The 25,107-nt window shown below is 39.4% G+C and overlaps 1 protein-coding gene and 1 pseudogene across 16 annotated transcripts in view; both read right to left on the reverse strand.

Moving 5' to 3' along the window:
* The window catches only part of DLG2 (discs large MAGUK scaffold protein 2), a 2,140,731-nt gene that overhangs the window by 284,184 nt on the left and 1,831,440 nt on the right, over positions 1-25,107 (reverse strand). The window lies entirely within an intron of this gene.
* LOC136388902 (large ribosomal subunit protein uL30-like) lies at positions 9,713-10,411 on the reverse strand (annotated as a pseudogene).

A 25,107-nucleotide genomic window follows, 5' to 3' on the forward strand; every position in this document is an offset into this window, starting at 1 on the left:
TAACCATGGGGTCATGTCTATGATCCCACGCTCAAGCCAGTGACCCTGTGCTCAAGCTGGTAAGCCCACGCTCAAGCCGGCAACCTTGGGGTTTCGAACCTGGGTCCTCTGCATCCCAATCCAATGCTCTATCCACTGCACCACCACCTGGTCAGGTTTGTCTTTCTGCTATTAACAGAAAATCCAGAATACAGTACTGAGAGTCAGTTCTGTGGCAATGGAGGATATAGCAACTGTTTTCTAATCCTTTGTCTCCTATCTCAAAATTGCAAGGATGATGGTGTAGTCTTAACTTATCAGTTCTTCAGAGATACTACACACTTAATTCCCTGAATTAAATCTTCTTCTTAAACTACATAGGATGGTTTCTATTTATCATATGAACTCATTGATTTCATGGAGACCTGGGGACTGACACATGAGTACAGGGCTGGGAAACACCAAGCTCTGTGCTTTATAAGGAACTTAACTTGTCAGCTATCACTGCATGGCAAATATGTGAACTCATTTCCTGTGTTGAATGTGGAAGTCATCACCACACTGCTCTTAGAAATGACCATCTCACATAGAAACACATCCCCTCGTCATTCTCAAGTAACATAGAGTGATTTTTCAGTGTGTTCTGGCTCCACTGCCACTTTAATTTGATAGCTGAAAATAACTGACAAAGAAAAGATCACGTGACTGGTTATGATTCATCACCTCTGGGAGTCTGAGATACCTGTTTGGCACTAGTCTTTGGTATAAACAAGGGGTTCAGGAAGTTTTTTATTCCACTTACACAGAAGCTAAAACTATGTTAAATTAGCTGCCCAGGCTTGCACTGTAGCCATCAGGTTTCATTCTGAAGTAAAATGATTAATTTCCAGGACATTTTTACATTGAGGATAAAAATAATGCACTTCCTGTGCTTAGAATTTTAATCTAGGCTCCATGCCAGCTTTCTTTTTATGATGCCATAATATACATACTTGTCATTAGCAATTAGCAAAAGCAACCAAAAGTGCTAATCTCAGTTCCCAAACCTTCTGGATATCGATGCTCAGATCTGCTTCCCAAGCGTCTTGATCAACTCATCTACTAACCCTGAGGATTTTTCTTTCAGGATTTAACCCACAAATATATTGATATATCCTCAGTGCTTGTGAGGCACACTGTAGCATAAAAACCTAGCCAAACAAATTGTACTGGTTGAGTTCTTTTAAGCAGCAGCCGGATTATTTTGATGGGGCAGGGGGGAAGATATATATACAACACTATCTCTGAACCAAATCTACAAACTTGCACTGGATTTTGCTTTCTCCCCTTCTACGTTAATCCTTCCCTTTCTGTCCTTGATTCCTGAACCTCCTTCCTGCTTCCCTCCCTCCCTCCCTCCATCTCTTTCTTCCTTTTTAAATTTTTTTTTTTTATTTTAGAGAGAGAGGAAGGGAGAGAGAAAGTGACAGAAATATCGATGTTACTGTATGTGCCCTAATTGAGGATCGAACTTGAAACCTTGGCATATCAGGAAGATGCTCTAGCTATCTGGCCAGGGCCCTTCTGTTTCTTTCAAGATCATACTTTCTCAATCACTCCCTCACTTTATTTTTAACCTCTCCCTCCTTCCTAATCTTTCCTCTCAACAATTAAATGTGTTCACATTTTTTTTTCTTTCTTAAAGGTTTGTAACACTATACTCTCTTTAGTTAATACCTATATCTTTCAAAGTAACCCCTTACAATTTTATTTCTTAGATTGGGGCCAGGTGATAGATGATGGAAGCCCATGAGTTCTTTATAAAAATATTAAGCTTATGTTTTCATTTTCACGAGTATCTTGAGTAATGATGTACACACATTTTAGATCAGCTAGATCTATAACCAAGCAGTGTCATGAAATCCTGCTGCCTTTTAACTTTGTATGTCAAGTACTTTGACACCAAAGGGTATTGCTTTAATTGTCTTGGACTGAGGAGAAAAGACCAAGATGGACATGTTATAAGGTTAAATAGAGTCTGGGGGCACTAAACAAAAATGGAGAGGTAGCAGGAGGACGGAGTCATTACCTGGCACATGGAAGTAAGTCCACACCAAACTCGAAACAACCTGTAGCCAGTACCACAGTTCATGTTGAGAATGGTTATTCAGTTTGACCAAATAACATAAGCTAATGAATTAAATTAATATTGTAAGTTTGAATTTAATTTGCTTTAGAATTTTCTTTATAGTTTATTTATAAACATGGTTTGGTTTCTTTGGTTGTAAATATAGATGATTCATACCTAGTTTATCTTTATATATTTAAATAAATTTTCAGGAGACTATAGATGAGCTATTTATTTATTTAATCTTTAAATTTAATTAATTAATTTATTTTAGAGAGAGGAAGGGGGAGAGAGAGCAAGAGAGAAAGAGAAACATCCATTTGTTGTTCCACTTATTTATGCATTTATTGGTTGCTTCTTGTATGTGCCCTGACCCTGATAGAACCTGCAACCTTGGTGTACTGGGATGAAGCTCTAACCAACTGACCTGCCCGGCCATGTCCTATTTAAGTAGTTTTGAGTCAGCTTGAGGCTACTGAAGTCAGCTTGAGGTACTGAATTCTTTACTTTTCTCATATAAAAATTTATCTTATAAACACTTGTATAGAGCTTAATATTACTTTAAGTATTAACTCATTTATGTAATTCCTATAATAACCTATGATATTGGTATTATTATTGTCTTTGCTAAGGAGACCTGTCTGAGGCAGAGAGATTAATAACACTCCCAGGGCCACACAGCTAGTAAGAGGTGCAGCTGGATTTCAATCCAGGCAAGCAGGCTCCAGAGTCCCTTCCTTTAACCATATGGAATGATACCTACCTTTGGATAGAGTCTGTATTTACTCTGTTAATGTTTGAAGAATACTACCTTAAAATATATGGTCTATCTTTTTTCTCTTTCTACTTGATGTGTTCTCTCAGTACAACACCATTATTATAGTTTTAACTATCCTGATTATTTCTAGAGCTCTAGAGCATTATCTTGTCCTCGTGATACATATACTCAACTGACATTTTCACCTGTGTAAGTCTCAAAGGTACCTCAGGTTTAACCTAAGTTGAACTATAAGGTAAGTTTTCCCATTCCCTACTCTGTCCCTACCCCAATAAACCTACCTTTCCTATTCTATTATCACTCTTGTTTAATGGCTTTATTTCCCACTCAAGATGCTCACTGTTTAGTGGGAGAGAGAGACAAGCAAACAATCATTACCATGGGTACCTGACAGTTACATGACATACTTAAAAGGTCAAGGGGGTCAGAAAGAGGTAGGTCTCTGCCTCAGGGATGGTTTCACTGAGAAGGCAATATTTAAAGTGTTTCAAAAATGACTGCTTGCATGTTTCCTTGTTTTTTGGTGTTTTGGGGTTTTTTTTGTTTGTTTGTTTTTGCATATAGTCGAAGGGTATCTTTTATGTGCACTATTTATATTGGGGTTAGAAAATGTACAATCATTTTTTTCATTTTAGCTCCAAAATGTAATTTCTCCAACTTCATTTCTCTCCATTTCTCCCCCACCACCCAAATAAGAAGCAATTGTTCAGGTTCGTTTTCTTCCCCATTTGAAATAAAATAAATGGAAGAAAGAATGTTTTCTATACCTTCTGACACAATAAGATTCATTTATCTTTAAAACATTTTTCTAGCCCTGGCTAGTTTGGTTGATTGGAGTGTCATCTGATACGCAATGGTTGCCGGTTTGATCCTGTCAGGGTACATACAGGAAAAGATCGATGTTTCTCCTTCTCTTTTTCTCTCCTCCTTCCTCTCTGTCTAAAATCAATCAATAAATTATGTACTACAGGTATGTTTTGTAAATAGTGAAGTTTTATTCTGAAGAGAGAAAGACCATAAAGCCTGACCCCCTGCAATGAAATAAGTAAAGCATTTCTTTGCCTCCTAGTAAGAATTATGCTGCTATTAATCACAGAGTGTCCTACTTATAGCCACCTGTGCTACTGAATAAACACTATTCTGTGGGACAGGATGGCTATGAACTAACTAGACCATGTTCCCTTTTCCTCTCAGGGAGGGCGAGGTCTGATTTTTGCTAAGAAAAAATCAAGGACAGAGACCAAGAGGAGTCACCAGAAAAAATGCTCAAGCTTGTCTTTGCTCTACTTTTTAAGTTAAAGCATCAAAAGGAACCCCCCAAATTTTCATATGAGCCAGCTTGCCACTCCTAGATTTAAGGCTAAAGCTCATTTAGGAATAAAGAACCCAACTTTGCCTAGTGTTCTCTCTCTTCCAATGGCAAGTCCCTCTGGCAATCTAGTCTGTATTCTATCATTGAGGCTCCTGACCACATGTAGCACTAGTAACAAATATGAGTAGTATTTTCCTAACATTTCTAATATAGTAATATCAAACACAGTTTAAAAATGGGATCTTCTGGTTAATTGAATAACAGACAAATAAGAAAGAGTATACGTAGAATAGGTGTTTTTTGAATAAATGATTCTACACTCCAGTTACTTTTAAACTCTGCTCTGAGATGTCACAGAAGCAATTGAGAGCAGTTGTTTTTCTTGCTATAACCTACAGCCATCTCTACTTTCATCTGCTTTACACATAGGGCTTTCAGTTCATCTTCATCAATGTTTGTATATATTTAGAGTGTATTTCACAGGTTTCCATAATGAAGTTACATTCAAATGAAATAAAGAAGCTGATAATGCAACAATTCAACTGAATCCTGCCTCTGCCCCCTTCTTTCTTTCTCCCTTTCTCCCACAAAAGATAAAAGATGCCTTTGTCCTAAATATGGAGCTTGTTTAGTTAAAAATTCTGGGTTTATAATTGGGAAAATTCATCCCAGATAATTCAAATAACTATCTAAATACTCTATTAGTAGACTCTCTTAGAAAAATGTTAGTAGCAAAAAATATTTATTAAAATCAGTGGTGATCTACTTTTTATAGGGGAGGGTAGTTTTTAACATTAACTTTTTAATGAGTACCTACTATATTATAAATATTCATTTATAAACACATTGAAAGTCAGTGGAGTTCCTCCTTTATTTACATTAAATGTCAAGTATATTCAAGAAGAGGATTGACATTACAAATAATGAATGTGACTTTTGTTTCACCTAATTGTGTTTCATTTATTGTGTTGAAATCTGTGTTCAAGACACCCATTATGGAGAAGCAGAGCATCTGCTAATTAAGGGGGGGGGGAGTGTACCTGAAACATTTATCATTTGTATCAAGAAGGTAGAGGGCTCTTGTCCTTGTTGGTGCTAAATAAAATGAGCCCCTAGTGACCTTGACCACTTTACATTCCTCCCTTTGGCACCTGTCTTTATGGCCTCTGACTTCAAGATTATAAAATGGCGGCAGTGGTGATAGTGGTAGTGGGGATCAATGGTTAAGGGCCTTACTTGTGATTGCTCAAATGTGTTAAGGAAGAGATATGAGCCTTTCGGTGAAACACAAGATAACAGGGGGAAAGATTCACAGGAAAATAATTTTCCAGGTGGATAGGAAGTATGAGAAAGCAAAGAGAGTGATGTAAAGTAGTTACAGAGACAATGTTGACAAATACAAGGCTCAGACTGGCAATGCTGGAATTAACATCAATGATAATTTAATTTATAATTATTTCTTATTCTAATTGCTGTAATAGTTTTCAATAAAAAAGGAAAAGAAAAGGTTAACTTGCTTCCAGAAAAATGTGATATTACTTAAGGTAAATATTGGAATGTATTCTTAGCTGCTAAATACCAGGATAGTTTAAATGTCAGAACCATTTGTTCATGAGAAAATTTAAATCAATGTTTCCTGTGATTAACATTCAAAAGGTAAATTGGTGTTGTAGGCTATCAACTTTTACCTTTTTTCAAAGAAGATTATGTAAGCAGAGCAATATATTATTTAATAATAGATTGCTAAAATAAATAAATGCAATACATTATAGAAGAAAAAAATACAAGTCTCTGGCTGGGTAGTTCAGTTGGTTAGACTGTTGGTCCAATATGCCAAGGTTGCAGGCTCTATCTCCAGTCAGGGCAAAGATAAGAGTCCATTTATTTATGCAGTCATAAGTAAATGAAACAACAAACTGATGTTTTATTCTCTCTTTTCCACTCTCTTTCTCTCTACTAATCAATCAATAAAAATAAAATAAAAAGTATATGTTAATTTTTAACCAATTAATTTTTATATATTCAACATAAATTGTGCAATGAATGACTAAAACTGCTTTAAACTACTCAACATCGACTCCAATCTGATGCTGAGAATATGTTTGTCAGAGCTCAAGTCAATCTAGCACATGATGTGCATAGTAAACAGTAATTACTAGGTATGACTATAATGACAACTGTGTCTTCAACTTAATATACTCAGCTAAATATAAATGTACATAAACACATGTACAAGGAACATTTTTAATGTAATAGACTCTAAGCCCCTAGAAAGTATATTTAGCCCTGGCCAGTTGGCTCAGTGGTAGAGCGGCGGCCTGGCGTGCAGAAGTCCCGGGTTCGATTCCTGGCCAGGGCACACAGGAGAGGCGCCCATCTGCTTCTCCACCCCTCCCCCTCTCCTTCCTCTCTGTCTCTCTCTTCCCTTCCCGCAGCCGAGGCTCCACTGGAGCAAAGATGGCCCGGGCGCTGGGGATGGCTCCTTGGCCTCTGCCCCAGGCGCTAGAGTGGCTCTGGTCGCAACAGAGCGACGCCCTGGAGGGGCAGAGCATCGCCCCCTGGTGGGCAGAGCATTGCCCCTGGTGGGCGTGCCGGGTGGATCCCGGTCGGGCGCATGCTGGAGTCTGTCTGACTGTCTCTCCCCATTTCCAGCTCCAGAAAAATACAAAAAAAAAAAAAAAGTATATTTAGAATTATAAATATTGTTTATAATTCTAATTCTCAACAAATATTGTTTTGATTTCTTCAGCCCCCCAAATTCAATGGTCATTGATTAGACAGATTAATTGACTCACATTTTTACCAGCCAGGAGTCTGAGCCACTGTAATAAATATGTAAGTGGACATGAAATAGTCAGTTATTAGACCATTTTAATACAGCTCTGCTGCTGAGGAAGGGGATAGAGGACAGTGAGGCATTGGAAATGACTACAGAGTAAAAGCCTTCTAGTTAAGCAATACATGTAGAGGAGACTCCTTTGATAGCAAACTAGAGGGCTTTCTTCTACCTGAAGTCAGGATTATTTATATAAGCATTTCTCCCACAATCTCAGCAGAAAAAAAAGTGTTTTGCTCTGGACAACCATAACAGAAATTTCAGCAGAACTAGAGGACAGAAGGACATACTTGCTCAGTTCTATAGATTACACTATGTGGGATAGCAAACAGAAACCCAAACAGCCAAATGTTGTTGAAGTACAACTCAGCCTACACAGTCTTTGAATTTATACAAGAAAGCTGAGAAGTCTCTACAGGGTGTGAGTTTGAGAAACAGACCAGCACAGAGGCAGAAGAAAAGCAGGAAAAGAGAGAGGAGGCAGCTCCAGACCAGAACCAAGGCAGAGAGCTGAAAATGACAGTTGCATCATGACCAGTTGTCTCAGTGGTAGAGTATCACCTGGCAGATAGACGTCCTGAGTTCGATTCCAAGTCAAGGCACAAAGGAGAAACAACCATTTGTTTCTCTACTCCTCTCTCTCTTTCTTCTCTCTCTCTATCTCTATCTCTCTCTTCTTCTCTCTCAGCCATATCTCAGTTGGAGCAAGTTGGCCCTAAGCACTGAGGATGGCTCCATGGCCTCGCCTCAGGCACTAAAATAGCTTGGTTGCCAAGCAATGGAGCAACAGGCCCAGATGGGCAGAGCATCACTCAGTAAGGGCCTTTACAGGTGGATCCCATTCAGGGTCCATGCAGGAGTCTGTCTCTCTGCCTTCCTGCTTCTCATTTAAGTTAAATAAATAAATAAAAGTGGCAGTCTCATCAACAACCAGCAGGAAGAGAGTATAGTAGTTCATACCAGAACCACACTGCACTTATAGCTCTCAGGGAGCCATATATTTTGTATTTTGCTAGAGAGCAGACCCTTGGCATTTCTTAGCCCCCCATACACAGATCACCAAGATCCCCAAAGGAGCAGATAACATTTTAGCCTGTAAAAGCTGTGCTGCCCACCATTTCCACCATCGGAATTTTACTTTTTGGCAAAGAACAATTATTTTCCCATTCTCTTTCTGTTCTCTTTCCTGCATTTCTTTTCAAAGCCATTGCCATTATTATTTTTCTCACAGAGAAGCATGGAGTTACTATGCAATTCATGATGAGAATAAGTTTTTCCTAATAAGTATGTTTGGGTCATCAGTAGACTCTCTTATTAGGTAAGAGTTTATTCCTACATATCCTTCTAATAAAATTACACATTATAAGCCCCCAAAAATTGTTTAAAAAAAGTGCAAGCCATGGCCATCAGAGTCACACTCAAAGTTTCAAGGTTCTACTATATATATTTTTGCTTCAGTAAAAGATTAAACTGTATGTTATTTAACCTTCAGCATGTTTAGTTCTTCTCAATGAATCCTTTGATTAACTAGATAAACTAGAGCCAAAAGTATCACTATGGAGAGGCACCATCAACTCAGAGTTGGCTGAGATAACCTACACTTCCAGTGCCCAGAGCCAAATCCAGAAAGCATGACTTGCTTCAGAACCATGCCTGTTACTGCTTGCATGGGCCGCATGTTTCCTTCTCAACTGTGAACTGTGTTTTGAGTGGTGAAGAGGGCAAAGAACTCTTCACCCACTGTAATTAGGTAGTTGCTAAGCACATAATATTGTGCTAAGCACAAATGCATTTTTTTTTACCATGCTTTGCAAGACTGAGATATGTTGCCAACTTTCATAGTATCTATGCTAAAACAAAGAAACAAACAACAATAAACATAGGGAGACACACTATAGTGGTTTCAAGTCCAGGATCTGAAGCTAGACTTCCTGGTTTGAGTCCTGGTCTCCCTTTTACAAGCTGTGAGCCTGAGCAAGTGGCTTTACAGCTTTATTTCTCAGGTCCCTCATCTGTGGAGAAAATCTCACAATATTCTAGTGAGGATTAAATGAGTTCATACATGCAAAGCACTGGAACAGTATTTGATACCACAGAAAGCAGTCAATAAATGTAATCCAAAATAGTTTTGAAGAGATATATAAACAAATAGAAAGTTTTTTTCCTATTTTTATAATAGAATACTGAGATCATCTTATAGAGTCAGCATTCTTAGGGATTCTTAGAGATTATTAACCATAAAATATAACATTTGTATGACAAAACAATCATTCCTTTCAGCATTTTTGAGCAAATATTAATTGAGCATACATTGTGTGTCAAAATATGTCTTAGGCACTATTAGATATACAAGGTGGGGGATAAGTAGTTTTACAGTTGTTTGTATAGAAAATAATATAATAATTGAAAAGTAATAATAAAAGAATAAATGTTTGCATACTTATAACTGTAAACCTACTTTAGCCACACCCTTATAAAACACTAATATAGGAATAGAAGTCATTGATTTTATATTATATTTATCTATGAAGTACACAGGTGGCAAGTGTGTCTAGGAATAATAATAGTTATCATCATCAATTCCATTCATTGAGTGCCTGTTTTGTGCTTGGTTATCTACCAGAAGGTTCTATATGCATTATCTCACTCATAAAACTTACTTTCTTTTTTCAACTTTAAAGCCGTCAGTTCGCTGTTTATTAAATGACCAGATTACAAAAATAACCATGGTAGATACCTTAGTTCATCCTTCTGATAAGCCTGTTGATCTGGTCTTCCTTTCCTGTTACCAGCATCCCTACCTTCTACAAGGTGGGTGGTTTTTTTCTTCATTCCACCACATGGAAAAGATAATTTGAATGGTCACAGGAAGTTGTTTGCATCTTTGAAGCTTTTTCCAACAGTAGAGATCTCATGAATCAGATCCTCCGTGCAGATGATGCCATATTTACCAAGAGATCCAGCAATCAATGCGTTATCTGTCTGAGCAGTTTTTTTTGTTGATTTTGCCATAACCATGCTTGTAGATCAATTCATTTACTGACTTCAGGTTTGGGTACCCCCATGCAATATATGGTCCCACAATCCTCAGCAAGTTAATCAAAGCCTTGTTGAGCTTCATAAAGGTGCTGTTGAAGATCTGGCGCAGGCGCAGAAGCTGCAGCACCTTGCAAACCTCTTGAGCTCTCAGCATTGATACCTCTGATCCTGATGACAAATGCCAATTTGGGTTCCGCAGGTACATAGAAGTTCCCAGCCTTTTTTGCCATCCTAGCCATTCGAATCTCAGTTCTATACATCTGCCTGTACTCCTTGTGATAGTGCTTAGCTTTTTCATAGATGAGCTTCCTTCTGGCCTTTTGCAGCATCTTTTGGGCAAACTTCTTAGGTGCTTGATCTTCAGCTCTGAGAAATTCCTTCCCTTTTTCTTCAGGGTTTCTGGCACAGCAGGAACTTTTTTCTTCTCACTTTCATTAGCATTCTTCTTCACACTGGCATTAGCATTCTTCTTCTCACTGGCATTAGCATTCTTCTTCTCTATGACATTAGCATTCTTCTTCTTTTCTGCACCCTCCATGGTTCCAGCCGGAAAAAGAGGCTCACATAACTTACTTTTGAGGTACTTATATGATCCCCATTAAAACCCAGAGGAGCCTGACCAGGCGGTGACGCAGTGGATAGAGCGTCGGACTGGGATGCAGAGGACCCAGGTTCGAGACCCCGAGGTCGCCAGCTTGAGTGCGGGCTCATCTGGTTTGAGGAAAAGCCCACCAGCTTGAACCCAAGGTCACTGGCTCCAGCAAGGGGTTACTCGGTCTGCTGAAGGCCCGCGGTCAAGGCACATATGAGAAAGCAATCAATGAACAACTAAGGTGTTGCAAGGTGCAATGAAAAACTAATGATTGATGCTTCTCATCTCTCTCCATTCCTGTCTGTCTATCCCTCTCTCTGACTCACTCTCTGTCTTTGTAAAACAACAACAACAACAACAACAACAAAAACCCCAGAGGAAACTGAAATTCAGAAAGGTTAAGCAACTTTTTTCAAGGTCTGATATAGATCAGCGGAACAGAATAGAGAGTCCAGAAACAAACCCATATCTATATGGTCAATTAATATTTGACAGGAGGCAAGAACATACAATGGGACAAGAATAGTCTAGACAATAAATGGTTTTGGGAAAATTGGCAGAGAAGTGTAAAAAAAATAAACAAATAAATAAATGATGTGAGATCATCTTACATCATATACAAGAATAAACTCAAAATGGATTAAGGACTTAAATATAAGACTCAATATGACAAAAATCCTAGAAGAAAACATAGGCAGTAAATTCTTTCAGTAATATTTTTTCTGACATATTTCCTTGGGCAAGAAATAAACAAATGGGATTATATGAAATTAGAAAATTTTTGCACAGCAAAAAACCCCCCAAAACATAAAACCATCAATAAAATAAACAGATAACCCACTGAATGGATGAACAGATTCAAAAATACATCTGATAATGTGTTAATATCCAAGATTTATAAAAAAACCCTCATACAACTAAACACCCCCAAAACCCCCAAACAATTCAGTTTAAAAATGGATGAAGAACCTAAATAGATACTTCTCCAAAGAGGATATTGTAAGATGGCCAATAGACATATGAAAAGATGCCCAACACCACTAAACATTAGAAAAATACAAATTAAAACCACAATAAGATATCACCTCACACCTGTCAGAACTGCTATCACCCATAAATCAGCAAATGGCCTGACAAGGCAGTGGTGTAGTGGATAGAGCATCAACCTACAAATTAAAACCACAATAAGATATCACCTCACACCTGTCAGAACTGCTATCACCCATAAATCAGCAAATGGCCTGACAAGGCAGTGGTGTAGTGGATAGAGCATCAACCTAGGATGCTGAGGACCTAGGTATGCCAAGGTCGCTGGCTTGAGTGTGGGCTCATCTGGCTTGAGCGCAGGCCCACTGACTTTAGCATGGGGTCATTGGCTTCAGCATGGGATGATAGACAATGACCCCCTAGTCGTGGGATTGAGCCCTAAGGTCACTGGCTTGAGCAAGGGGTCACTGGCTCAGGGGGAGCACCCTGGTCAAGGCATATATGAGAAGCAATCAATGAACAACTGAAATGCTGCAACAAGTTGATGCTTCTCATCTCTCTCTCTCTTTCTGTCTGTCTTTCCCTGTCTGTTCCTCTTTTTCTCACACACACACAAAATAATAATAAAAAAAATCAGCAAATGACAAGTATTGAAGGATATTGAGAAAAGGGAGCCCTCGTATACTGTTGGTGGGAATGCAGATTGGTGCAGTTTTATGACCAAGTGATTCCACTTTTGCATATATATTCGAAGGAACCCAAACACTAATTCGAAAGAATGTATGCACCTCTATGTTCATTTCAGTATTATTTATAAGAGCTAAGCTATGGAAGCAATCCAAGTATCCATTAATAGATGAGTGGCTAAAAAAGTGGTGGTACATATATACAATATGTATATATTACTTGACCATTAAAAAGAATGAAATCTTACCATTTGTGACAGCATGGATGGATCTAAATAGTATTATGCTAAGTAAAATAAATCAGTCAAAGAAAGACAAACACCACATTATTTCATTTATATAAATAAATATAAATAAACAAGTAAATAAATGATGTGAGATCATCTTGCATCATATACAAGATTAGAAAGAACAAGAAAAAAAAAACATTCAAGAACAAGAAAAAAAATGGAAACAGACTCATAGATACAGAGAACAGACTAATAGTTGCCAGAGGGGAGGAGGGTTGGGAGATTGCATAAAAATGATGAAGGATTGAGAAGTACAGCTTGGTAGTTACAAAATAGTCATGGGGATGTAGATTACAGTATAGGGAATATAGTCAATAATATTGTAATAACTATGTATAGTTCCAGTTGGGTACTGGAAATATTGGGGGGACATTTTATAAAGTATATGATTGTTTAACCACTATGCTGTACACCTACAACTAATACAAAATAATATTGAATGTAAACTATTATTTTTAAAGATTAAAAAATAATGACTTTTAAAAAGACAAAAAAAATTTCCCAAGGTCTGCACTGTAAGAAGCAGAGCTGAAATTCAAACCAGGTCAGCCTGGTTCTGGAACAAGGGTGCTTCACTTCCTGATATTTTCTCGTGTCTTCCTGACAGAATTTCAATAAAGTGACATATTTCAAACAATGCAGACTGTATTATTTACATTCTGCAAATATTTTTGAGCTAGAAAGTCATCGTGTAACAAAGGACTATGGTGCAAAGTCTAAAAGTGAGCTAGGGATGCAGGGTGGGGTCCAAGAGAGCCTAAAAGCACAATGGTAGGGACAGTCCACTGTGCTCACAAGAGAGGCTGAGATAGATGTGTGGGTGGAGCATGTTAGACACTGGGGACAAAGATGCAGACACTGTAAACCAGAGATGCTATGCTTCATATTGATCTCAGAGGTATTCATGGGAGGTGGTTTCATGAAAGGTCTGTAGGGCTTCTAGAAGAGTTTCTCTGACCATGCACACACACACTCACATAATTTTTATAACATTTAGTTTAAAAAATGGCTGTATGGAATTATCACACAGAGATGTAAGTTCAAATTTTTTGCTGCTTATAAACTTCTCTTTTTGGGGGAGAAGACTCTGAAGCTCTTTTTTTTAATTTTTATTATTATTATTATTTTTTTTTTTCTGAAGCTAGAAATGGGGAGAGACAGTCGGACAGACTCCCGCATGCACCCGACCGGGATCCACCTGGCACGCCCACCAGGGGGCGACGCTTTGCCCACCAGGGGGCGATGCTCTGCCCCTCCGGGGCGTCGCTCTGTTGCGACCAGAGCCACTCTAGCGCCTGGGGCAGAGGCCAAGGAGCCATCCCCAGCGCCCAGGCCATCTTTGCTCCAATGGAGCCTCGGCTGCGGGAGGGGGAAGAGAGAGACAGAGAGAAAGGAGAGGGGAAGGGGTGGAGAAGCAGATAGGCGCTTCTCCTGTGTGCCCTGGCCGGGAATTGAACCCGGCACTTCTGCACGCCAGGCTGATGCTCTACCACTGAGCCAACCAGCCAGGGCGACTCTGAAGCTCTTATTAAAAATTTTTGTAACCAGGTAGTTTCAACAATCCCTACCCTTGCCAGACGAATCTTTCAAACATGCCATTTCTGTTGGTTAGTATCCCACTTGTTTCTTTTAGGATCTAGTCCAGCCACTTAGTCTACCATTGAATGCTATCCAGTTTCAGACCTGATACTCTTTTCTATATTAAGATTCTGATCATGTATTCCAATATGTGGATTTTCCCCCATACCACCAAGTGATTCTCAGATACCAGCTGGGTGTCCTACAATTTAACTCAATTCTACCCAGAAATAGCATCAGATTCCAGAGTTTAAGGGTTCAGTTCCAGAAGACTGGCCTCCATTTCAGGTGCCAATCATAAGCCCAGATTGTTACCTGTCCTTCTGACAACTCTAAATCATAAGTTACAATGACACCCTCCTTGGATTTGATTAATTTCCTAGAGCAGCTCACAGAACTGAGAAAACAAGTTAACTCACTGGATTACAGGCTTATTCCAAATGATATTAACAGATATAAATCAACAGCCAGATGAAGATATTCATAAGGTGAGGTCCCGAACAAAGGAGCTTCTGTCCTGGTGGAGTTTGGGGCAGTTTGGTGGCACGTGGAAGCATTCTGTTTCACCAATCTGGGAACTCTTCCCAGTACTTTTGAGTGTTTACAGAAACTTCATTACAAAGGCATGACTGCTTAAGTCATTGACCATGGGGGATTAATTCAACCTCCAGCCCCTCTCTCTACCTGAGAGGTCATGGGTTAAACTAAAAGTTCAAATCCTCTAATCACCTGGTTACTCTATTGGCAACCAGCTGCCATCATTAGGTGTGGTCTAAAACTCAACTCATTCACATAACAAGAGGAAATTCCCAGGGTTTTAGCAACTCTGTGCCAGAAAAAGGGATGAAGACTATGACATACATCATATTCTATTACATTAAGGTGACCAACTTTTTTACAATGAAAAGGAGGACAAAAATAAATTGAAGAAAACAATATCATAAATAAAAGAAACATTTTATTCATTGAAACAATAATACACTATAACAGTGGTTCTCAACCTTTCTAATGCTGTGACCCCGCAATACAGTTCCTCATGTTGTGGTGACCCCAAACCAAAAAATAATTTTGGTGGCTACTTCATAACTGTAATTTGCTACAGTTATGATTCGGAATGTAAATACCTGATATGCATTCTGTATTTTCCGATGGCTTTAGGCGACCCCGCTGGGGTCGTGACCCACAGGTTGAGAACCGCTGCACTATAATATGATAAATGCACAATAAAAACATTTGTAATATTTTATACTGTAATTATGCTTACATGCCTATTAATTTTTAATAATAATTGTAAGACTATCTAAATGAGTACTTTTCCATTGAATGAATATTTTTTGTCATTGTATCATCTTGTAACAATATATTGGAAATATCTGAACAAGAAATATCCTTCATATAGAATTTTATGTAAATTGTGCTTACCTACAATTGAATATTCACTGAGAAAGAAATAATTGTGAGTCTACAATGTCATATGTGCCGTGTTGTGTTTCAATAAGAAGTACACCAAGCCATTTGCGTGCTTGGTATATCGCGCTCTCTCTCAAGGTCTCCCATGTGTAGCACATGCGTCTCATAATCGTGTCTCGCTGCACTGTACTGATCCTTGATGAAACGTCGTATCAAATACAAATACGTCACATCACACGCAATGGATCAACTTTGCATTGATCGAATACGGACATTTATAGATTAGTCTTCCAATATCAAAAAGGAGCACATGTAGGACACTTTTAGAGGGAGGATGGAACTTACAGAAGGACTGTCCTCACTAAAGGAGGACAATTGTTCACCTTAATTACATGCACATAGATATACCCTTTCTTCCTTGCTCCATCCCTCCAGCCAGTCCATCAGGGGACAGGACCTTTGATCCTTAAGCTTGCCAGGTATGTTCCCATTTTATACTCTTGCAGATCTGGGCTCAAACTGCTTCCTCTTATTCTCTAGTCACATTTATCCAAATCTTACTGGTCTCATGGCATAATACAGCATAGATAAAGTCATAGATGAGACATGTGTGAAAATAAGTCCTGCTACTTCATAGCTGGGTGATCTGGGGAAGATTACTTAGTCTCTTCAACATTCAGTTCCTAAACCACAGAATGGTGTTTAGGATCTATTTTTACAGGCTTGCTGTGAAGATTAAATAAAACAGTAATCTGTTTAGCCCAGTGATTGGCATATAGTAAGAGCTTAATAAAAGTAACTTTAAAAAAATTAGCTATCATAGTCCCAGTCCTATACTGATCACTTTGGTTTTGATTAAATTTCCCTCCTCTTTACTCATTAATACTGCCTGCAATTACATCATTTATACAGTATCTTAGGATACTTATCATTTTGCAATATAATGATTTTATAGATATGAGTGCTGACCTTTTAGTAGAGAAGAAACCATAAAAAATAGATGCTATTATAGCCACAGAAAAAGGACACTCTAAAGGGCATGTTCATTTACTTCACTGATTGCTTCATTCATTCTTTCAATAACTATGCATTGGGTATCTAATATATTCCAGACACAGATGAACCAGAAAGATTCTGCCTTAAAGGAGAGAATAAGAAGTGTATAAATTGCTGTGACACAAAGTAAAAAGTCCTATGTGTCTGTGCAGGTAAAGCACACTGATGTTTCCTAAGAGAAAATGGCGACTGGGGGAGCTTCACTGAGGAAGAAGCCTTGAGCAGTCCTTGAGGACAGGTTTAGGAAGTGTCTGGAAGCTGAAAGGTGAGAAGGCAGAAGTGGGCTGAGTGGCAGTGGGCGCTTTTCAAATTAAGGCACATGCAGGAGCACAGGCTGGAGGCTGGACAGAGCAAGTACCCATGGTAACAGCAAGGAAACATCAATTCAGATGAGAGCCTGAAAAAGGTAAAGAAATTAAGAAAAAAAAACCCTCATAGACAGACAACAGTATGGTGATTACCAGAGGGAAAGAGGAGTGGGGGACATAAAAAAGGGATAAATGGTGATGGAAGGAGACTTGACTTGGGGTGGTGAACACACAATACAGTGTACAGATGATGTGTTATAAAACTGTACACCTGAAATCTATATAATTTTATTAACCAATGTCACCCCAATAAATTCAATTAAAAAATAAAATAAAAGCTCCTTTCCAAAATCACTCAACCCCCTGGGTTTTCTTTTAATTAACACAACTGTGACCTTCAAGATTTCGGTAAATGCTTTTGCTTTCCAGCTGTTTTTTATTGATTTTTGGTTGTAGAACTTCAATTTTCAATGCGAGTCACTGAATTCACTGTTCAACAAGTCATCCTGCCACACTACCTGTTTCTTCGAGAAGTGACTTTTCTCTCTTAGAGAGATTCTTGTTGACACAAAATTATGGAATGTTAGATAGGGACGTTTGGAAGGCTTCCTGTTCATAGTGGTTTAAAATATGATATATAAATATCTCGGTAGTAAAATTTATACGAGCAGTTGAGGTGGATCAGCCAAACTGCTGTTTTTCACTAGGGAAAGTTCTATAAAAAACACCGGAACCCAAGTTAATAATTTCAACACTGACAATAATTACCAGCTCAGTCCTGCTCTGTTCCAGATCCTAGAACCTAAAAGTTGGGCCCCAGAAAGGGAGTCTCTTGAAGATGTTCTATTACATTACCCCAGCATGGGTAATATCAAAGTTGGTTTGGGATTTCTGGATGCCAACAGGACAAACTGACTTTCCCTGCACGGGAGGTTTCTATTCACTTACATTGATTCCAAGTCATTGATAGCAGGATTGCTTAACAAACAAAGTCAACGTCCCTAAGCCCCTCAGCTGGGCATTATCATCAGGAACTTCCTGTAAATTCCTGAAATTCTGTAGACATGCTCAGTTCATGAAAATCTCTGCATCTGGTGGGTAGAAATTATCACCAGGCTCATGGTGAATGAGAAAGAACAGAATGCCAAATTTGAGAAGTCTAACTTATATTCTCATTATCAACAGATGTCAAAACTGAGACTCAAAGAGGCTGAATGACCTGGGTCACACAGGTGCATAAGTACAAAAGCTGACACCCAAATCCTAAACACCTGCTCTTTGTCCTCTCTAGACTTCCAATTCAATGCCTGCTCACTCTCTTCTCTAATCTCACCATTTCCATCTCTTCTAAAATGTCCTTTCCAAATGGAGAAGTCATGAATCCAGTCTCTTCTATCCATTTCTAGTGCTGCCTCCCTCATTCAGCCTCAGTCCTTCCTAGATAACTGCAGCTGTTCACAACTGCTTTCGCTGTCTCTAGCCTTGCTTTACCTTTCTGTCCACATGGAATGTACTGTCATCCTTTCAAAATGCCCTATCTAAACAGCTTTCAGATTCCTCATTGTCTTGAGAATAAAGAACAAAATTTTTAACATAGGGTGTAAGACCCTCCCAGGTGTAACCAATTTTTCCTCTTCAGGCTTGTGTTGTATAAATGTTTCCTGACTTCTCAACTCTTCACCCTGATCTGTGCCCAGAAGCTGATAAACATAGACCACGCATGGCTTCCTGTTGGGTTTAGTATGTGGAGAACACAACCAAGAGATCAGAGTGAGGGATGGCGGTGAGAGTGGGTTTCTATTCTGCTGGGTCTCCCACTGCAGGGCTCCAGTTCTATCAGGTGAATCTGTTTTTATGCAGGTTCAGGCAACTGCTTCCCCCCACTGCCCCATCCAGTCTAGAAGAAGTAAGAACTCCCTGTGATTAACAGTCCTGAAATCTCTCTTAGGTTTGAATATATCTTGCTTACTCATTTGCAAAGAAACCCTGTGTTAAACTCTCCAAATTATTCACTTTGAATCTACCAGATATTTTCTGCCAAGACCTCAACTGATATTTGGCCAATCCCCCTGTTTATACTTTCATATAGAATTACATTGAATGATGATAGTGTCTGGAACAAATGTGCCCCGATCACTCTTCTCTGAGGTTTTGGACATGTTGTTCCTTCTACCTGAATTGCACTCCCTCTCCCCAGGTTCCTGTTGTCCCCAACCTATACTTTAGGTTTTAATTTCAATTACTAACTGCTCCCAGACTTTTTCCAATTGAATGCAAATGGCAGCACTAAGTTTCTCTTAGTCACCGGTGCTTCTCCATACCATACCATCCCTAACAATGCATTGATGTGCATTCCCTACTAGGCATGCCCTTTGAAGGCCAGGAGCTGGGTCTCATTCTTCCCAATAAACTCAGCACCTGTTACAGAGCCTAGGACATGGTAGCTATTCAACAAATATTATTTTAGTAAAATGTATTTTTATTTAAATGGGAAGATCTTTCCTTTTCAGTTCTTACTTGGTTTGAAACTTTCTCTGGAATCTTCCAGGGAGTTGTTATAACCCGTGTATGCTGGGCACTGAGCAAGTACCAAAGAGCTGTGAAAAGGACACTGCTCTAGTTCTTGACCTCTCATTCCCCGGTCTACCTCACAGATTATTAGAGGGCTCTAGTAAGATCATATATATGTAAAATAGAACTTTAAGTTAGAGACAGCCCAAGTAGTGGTTTTTATTTTGAAGAAGGCCTAACAAAAACAGATTTCTTTATCATAAGATTTCCTTGGTGAATCAAGTCACTGATCCTTTATTCCTGCCAATTTCCAAAATCTGTTAGCTACTTCTGACTCAAGAAACAATTTTAAGGTGTCTTTAATGAGCCCTCTGGTCATTGAGGGTAGCTGTCTGAGGATATTCAGCAGATCGGGGAAGGCCATGTTGCAGCTGGGCCATCCTATTCAAGTTTCAAAGGCTATCCAACAAAATCATGGAGCAAATGGTAAGCTACCATCATCTTGCATTTTGTTTAGAAGACTTCATTGATTACACTGTGCTAGACTGTGCCATGAGTTTAGGAGTTCAGTAGTATTTTTCATGATGGTGATTGTGAATTTAAACACAGAGGTTAAGTATTATAATGTGGCAGCTCCTTTGAAGCTTTGAAAATTTGGGTCAGGGTTTGTGATATGGTTTAGAACAAGAAGGATTTTTTTTTTCTCTTCCCATCCACAAAGTTAACTTTTTGATAGGCATCCTTCCTCTCTAATCTTGAAGGCAAACCCCTCATAAAGGGCTTCCAATAATACCCACTTCTAGTTTGAAACATCAGCTCTCATCCATGGTGTAATTACATACTGATGTGTCATCATTGGTGGTAAGATGTACCATAAGTGACATTTTAGTAAATATACTCAAAGAAGTGAAATTTGGGAGGTGATATACACAGAAAACATAAAAAATATAATTAAAAAAAATAATAAAGCCCTGGCTCAGTAGCCTCAGTAGCTCAGTAGGTCAGAGCATTGTCTCAATATGCCAAGGTTGCAGCTTTGATCCCTCATTGGGGCACATATAGAATCAACCAATGAATGCATAAATAAGTAGAAAAACAAATTGATGTTTCTCTCTTTCTTTGTCTTCTTTCTCCCCTTCATGTATTTTTCTTCCTTCCTTCCTTCCTTCCTTCCTTCCTTCCTTCCTTCCTTCCTTCCTTCCTTCCTTCCTTCCTTCCTCCCTCCCTCCCTCCCTCCCTCCCTCCCTTCCTTCCTTCCTTCCTCCCTCCCTTCCCTCCCCTCCTTCCTTCCTTCCTTCCTTCCTTCCTTCCTTCCTTCCTTCCTTCCTTCCTTCCTTCCTTCCTTCCTTCCTTCCTTCCCTCCCTCCCTCCCTTCCTTCCTTCTTTTTTTTTGTATTTTTATGAAGCTGGAAACGGGAGAGACAGTCAGACAGACTCCCGCATGCGCCTGACCGGGATCCACCCGGCACCCCCACCAGGGGCGACACTCTGCCGCGACCAGAGCCACTCTAGTGCCTGGGGCAGAGGCCAAGGAGCCATCCCCAGCGCCCGGGGCCATCTTTGCTCCAATGGAGCCTCAGCTGGGCTACGGGAGGGGAAGAGAGAGAGACAGAGAGGAAGGAGGGGGGGAGGGTGGAGCAGCAAATGGGCGCTTCTCCTATGTGCCCTGGCCGGGAATCGAACCCGGGTTCCCCGCACGCCAGGCTGACGCTCTACCGCTGAGCCAACCGGCCAGGGCCCCCCCCTTTTTTTTTGACAGAGACAGAGAGAGAGGGACAGATAGGGATAGACAGACAGGAAAGGAGAGAGATGAGAAGCATCAATTCTTCATTGTGGCACCTTAGTTATTCATTAATTGCTTTCTCATATGTGCCTTGACCAAAAGGCTCCAGCTGAGCCAGTGAAGCCTTGCTCAGGCCCGCGGCCTTAGGCTCAAGCAGAGATGATGGGGTCATTTCTATGATCTCACCCTCAAGCCAGTGATCCATGCTCAAGCTGGTGAGCCCACACTCAAGCTGGATGAGCCCACGCTCAAGCTGGCAACCTTGGGGTTTTGAACCTGGGTCCTCTGTGTCCCAGTTACATGCTCTATCCACTGCACCACCACCTGGTCAGGCTCATCTATTTTTCTAAAAATAAAAAAATTTTAAAACTAATAAAATATGGGACTCACAAAAAACATGATTTTTAATAATTTAGTATGAATCAAGATTGTTTCTATAACTTCGTTCTTATAATTACCTGATATTCAAATTGGTCTCTTGATCAGGAATTCACAGAGTAAAGTTATCATGAGTGCAGAGAAAGGCCGCAGAACCTACTACCCATCTCACTTACGCCACAGCCCAGGGTGTGTCAACTGACTATCCACTGTGTAAGTTGCAGGGAAAATGTGAATGATCCTATTTCATCAATTGTAAAATGCGATTTTTTTTTACATTTTTATACTTATGATTAAGGAATGCATCCTACAGTCAGTGGTGTCCTAACTTATAATAGGCAGGTTCTTTTCCTTTTCTTTTTTAATGGAACATAAAATAATACTGTATCTTAAATTAGTTGCATTTTAGATTCAAGGTTAATTACTCCAGGACCCATATTTTATGTCTTAGAAATTTCTCTCTTGTCAGGCTTATAGGTCCCTATGATATTGCCCTCAAAGTCTCATCTCTCTAGTCTTTTTATGTTAATAGTCCATTTAAAAAAATTGAGTGTTTATTTGTGCCAGATTTCATATTCTTATAAGCATTTTCATTTATAAAACAGGCATTGCAGGTGGTCCAGAGCATCCAGAGCACAAGGTAGGCCAACTGGCTAAGTTTTTGAGCAAAAGTCTAACTGTGGATGAGTTATTTAGGGATGAGGGGCCATTTCTAAATAAATGAGAAAATTGCTTCACACCAGTTTATCTCAGGGTGTTATGAATTTAGATTTCACACCAGTTTATCTAAAATTACAATACTATCACACATGGCCAGGAATAATACATACATACACACACACACCTATAAAATTAGGCATTGGCTACCATGTCTTTTAGGACAGATGCAGGTGCAGAGCTGGGAAAACCAATGGGAGTGATGGTGTGGATGATTGTTGGAGGGTCTGTTTCCTGCCTTATCACCCCCCAGCTCCTAGACCTATAGAGTGCTCATGTCTAGAAGATATTCAATATATGTTGTTGCATGAATGACCACATCTAGACAGACAAACCCAGATTAAAGCCACCTGAATGAGTGGTGCTGAAAAGTAACAAAATCACAAATGCCAGTTGCGCTGGAGGGATGCATAGGGGAGACAGAAGGCCAACACCACTGACCTTGCTTTGGCTGTCAAGTCGGGTGGGAGCCACTCTCTCACTCTATCTCTCTATCAATACTTAGGACATATTATCTTTAAGAAACTATTCCAAAGCTTTGCAAACATTAACTCATCTTCCTAATAATCTTATAAGATAGCTACTATTCTTATCTCTATTTTATCTAATAAGGAGACTAATGCACCAAGAGCTTAAGTCCCTTGCCGAAGGTCTTCCAGCTGAGAAAGGACAGTGTTAGGTCTGGAATACAGGAAGCCTGGCTCTGGAATGCATGCTATGACCTCTCCACAACAGAACTGCTTTATTCACCCATGCAGGTGCTCTCTAAATATCTGAGCCGCTATAATCACAGCTTCTCTGAGGCCAGATGTCTGCAATCTGGCCCAGCCTTGAGGACAAAGTCAGCTCTCAGGCTGCAAGAGGTTAGGCTGCTGAGCCGCCCTGGAGGTGTTGGCAGATGGGAAGGCACACATCCTGGGTTTGACTTGGACACGATCCAGGTTTCTGGAAAGACCATTCAAAACTTCACCCACAACTGCCCATTTCCCATTTAGTATTAAAGTGATATCTCTCTCTTCCCCTGTGTCTTTTCCAGGCCAGAAAGGAATAATATTGGAGAAAATGTGTTGATATCTTTTTGTCCTTTTCTGTCCCTGGTGTTGCAAAATTGTCACCTAAAGAAGATCTAGGGAAATTTCCATAGTTACATGTCAACCTTATTCTTTTTATCAGAGTGTCTAAAACACTTTTTAAAATGTCTCCATTTTCTCCCAATCTCTTGGGATGGAAAATTACACCTTAATAGGACAAAGAATCAACAGCAAATACTTTTTTTTATTGCTGTAAAATAGAATAATTAATTGAAACACTCAAAGGGAGATTTGTTTCCCCTGATAGCTTAGTTTCTGTCTTAAAAATCCCATATTATTATTACATTTGAAATGAAAGTGCTGGCTCCTACACTGTTATTTTATATTTAGATTGAAAAAAGTGTTTTAATTTGGGCTTGTCTTTGAACAGAAATCACAAAACTTTCTGAGTGTGCACAATAGACTGGATCTGAACCCCGGTATTTGTCACTAACAACATGTCTTCAGTTTTATCAGAGTTTAGAAGAAGTTTCTCAAATATAAGGTTAAGACCCAGTATGTAGACCAGGGGTCCCCAAACTATGGCCCACAGGCCACATGCGGCCCCCTGAGGCCATTTATCCGGCCCCCACCGCACTTCCGGAAGGGGCACCTCTTTCATTGGTGGTCAGTGAGAGGAGCATAGTTCCCATTGAAATATTGGTCAGTTTGTTGATTTAAATTTTCTTGTTCTTTATTTTAAATATTGTATTTGTTCCCATTTTGTTTTTTTACTTTAAAATAAGATATGTGCAGTGTGCATAGGAATTTGTTCATAGTTTTTTTTATAGTCTGGCCCTCCAACGGTCTGAGGGACAGTGAACTGGCCCCCTGTGTAAAAAGTTTGGGGACCCCTGATGTAGACAGATGCCTCACAAAAACATGGTGGTCAAAAAGACCTTGCTTTTCCAGCCTTTGAGAGTGGGGAGTCTTTGCTCTCAGTGCCTAGCAATGGGCTGGAACAAAGGAGCCACAGATAACGTTATTACCTGTTTTCCCTAATTGGGTAGGGACAGGAAAGTGCTGCCTGATCTTACCCCTAGCACGGAAAGTAAAGTCATTAAATAATGACTCAAATACATGCCATGAAGTGACAGGGTATGTCGGTGGATGTGGATAATAAATGAAAAGTGGACCCATGTGGAATCTTGAGAACACTTGGCAGAATATAACATCCATTTTGCTTCCTTAATGCTGTGCTTTGCTCAGTAACTTGGATGTTGGCAAATGCTATTATCATATTTTCTCATTATAAACCACATGGATAATAAGGTGAATCTTGGGGGATTTCACTGAATGCTTTCTTTTACCATGAGTTATGACATAAGCCTATTTGTATCTATAATAGAATTTCTGCCTTGTGCTCATGGCAATGCTGGATTCCACGGTGGTTTTTGTCCATCAGTTTGGAAAATGAGGAAAAACAAGACTGTGCCTGTTTCTAATTCTGTTAGCAACATTTGAGGGAAAACATCTGTTCCATGTATTTTTCCTAGACTACCTTTTGTAAATAAACTGTCATTGTTAATTTGGGGGAGTGCTCTAATTCATTACTAGCAATGGTTTTGCATCTTATTATCTCAGAATCTTAATTTCTTACATAAATATTTTTTAGTTTTTTTAAATTTGATTCTTTAGCACCTTTTATGGTTTCTCAACATGTTTCTTTATCAATAGTAAATATAATTAT

Source organism: Saccopteryx leptura, chromosome 1 (assembly GCF_036850995.1).
Source record: "Saccopteryx leptura isolate mSacLep1 chromosome 1, mSacLep1_pri_phased_curated, whole genome shotgun sequence".
Lineage (NCBI taxonomy): Eukaryota > Metazoa > Chordata > Mammalia > Chiroptera > Emballonuridae > Saccopteryx > Saccopteryx leptura.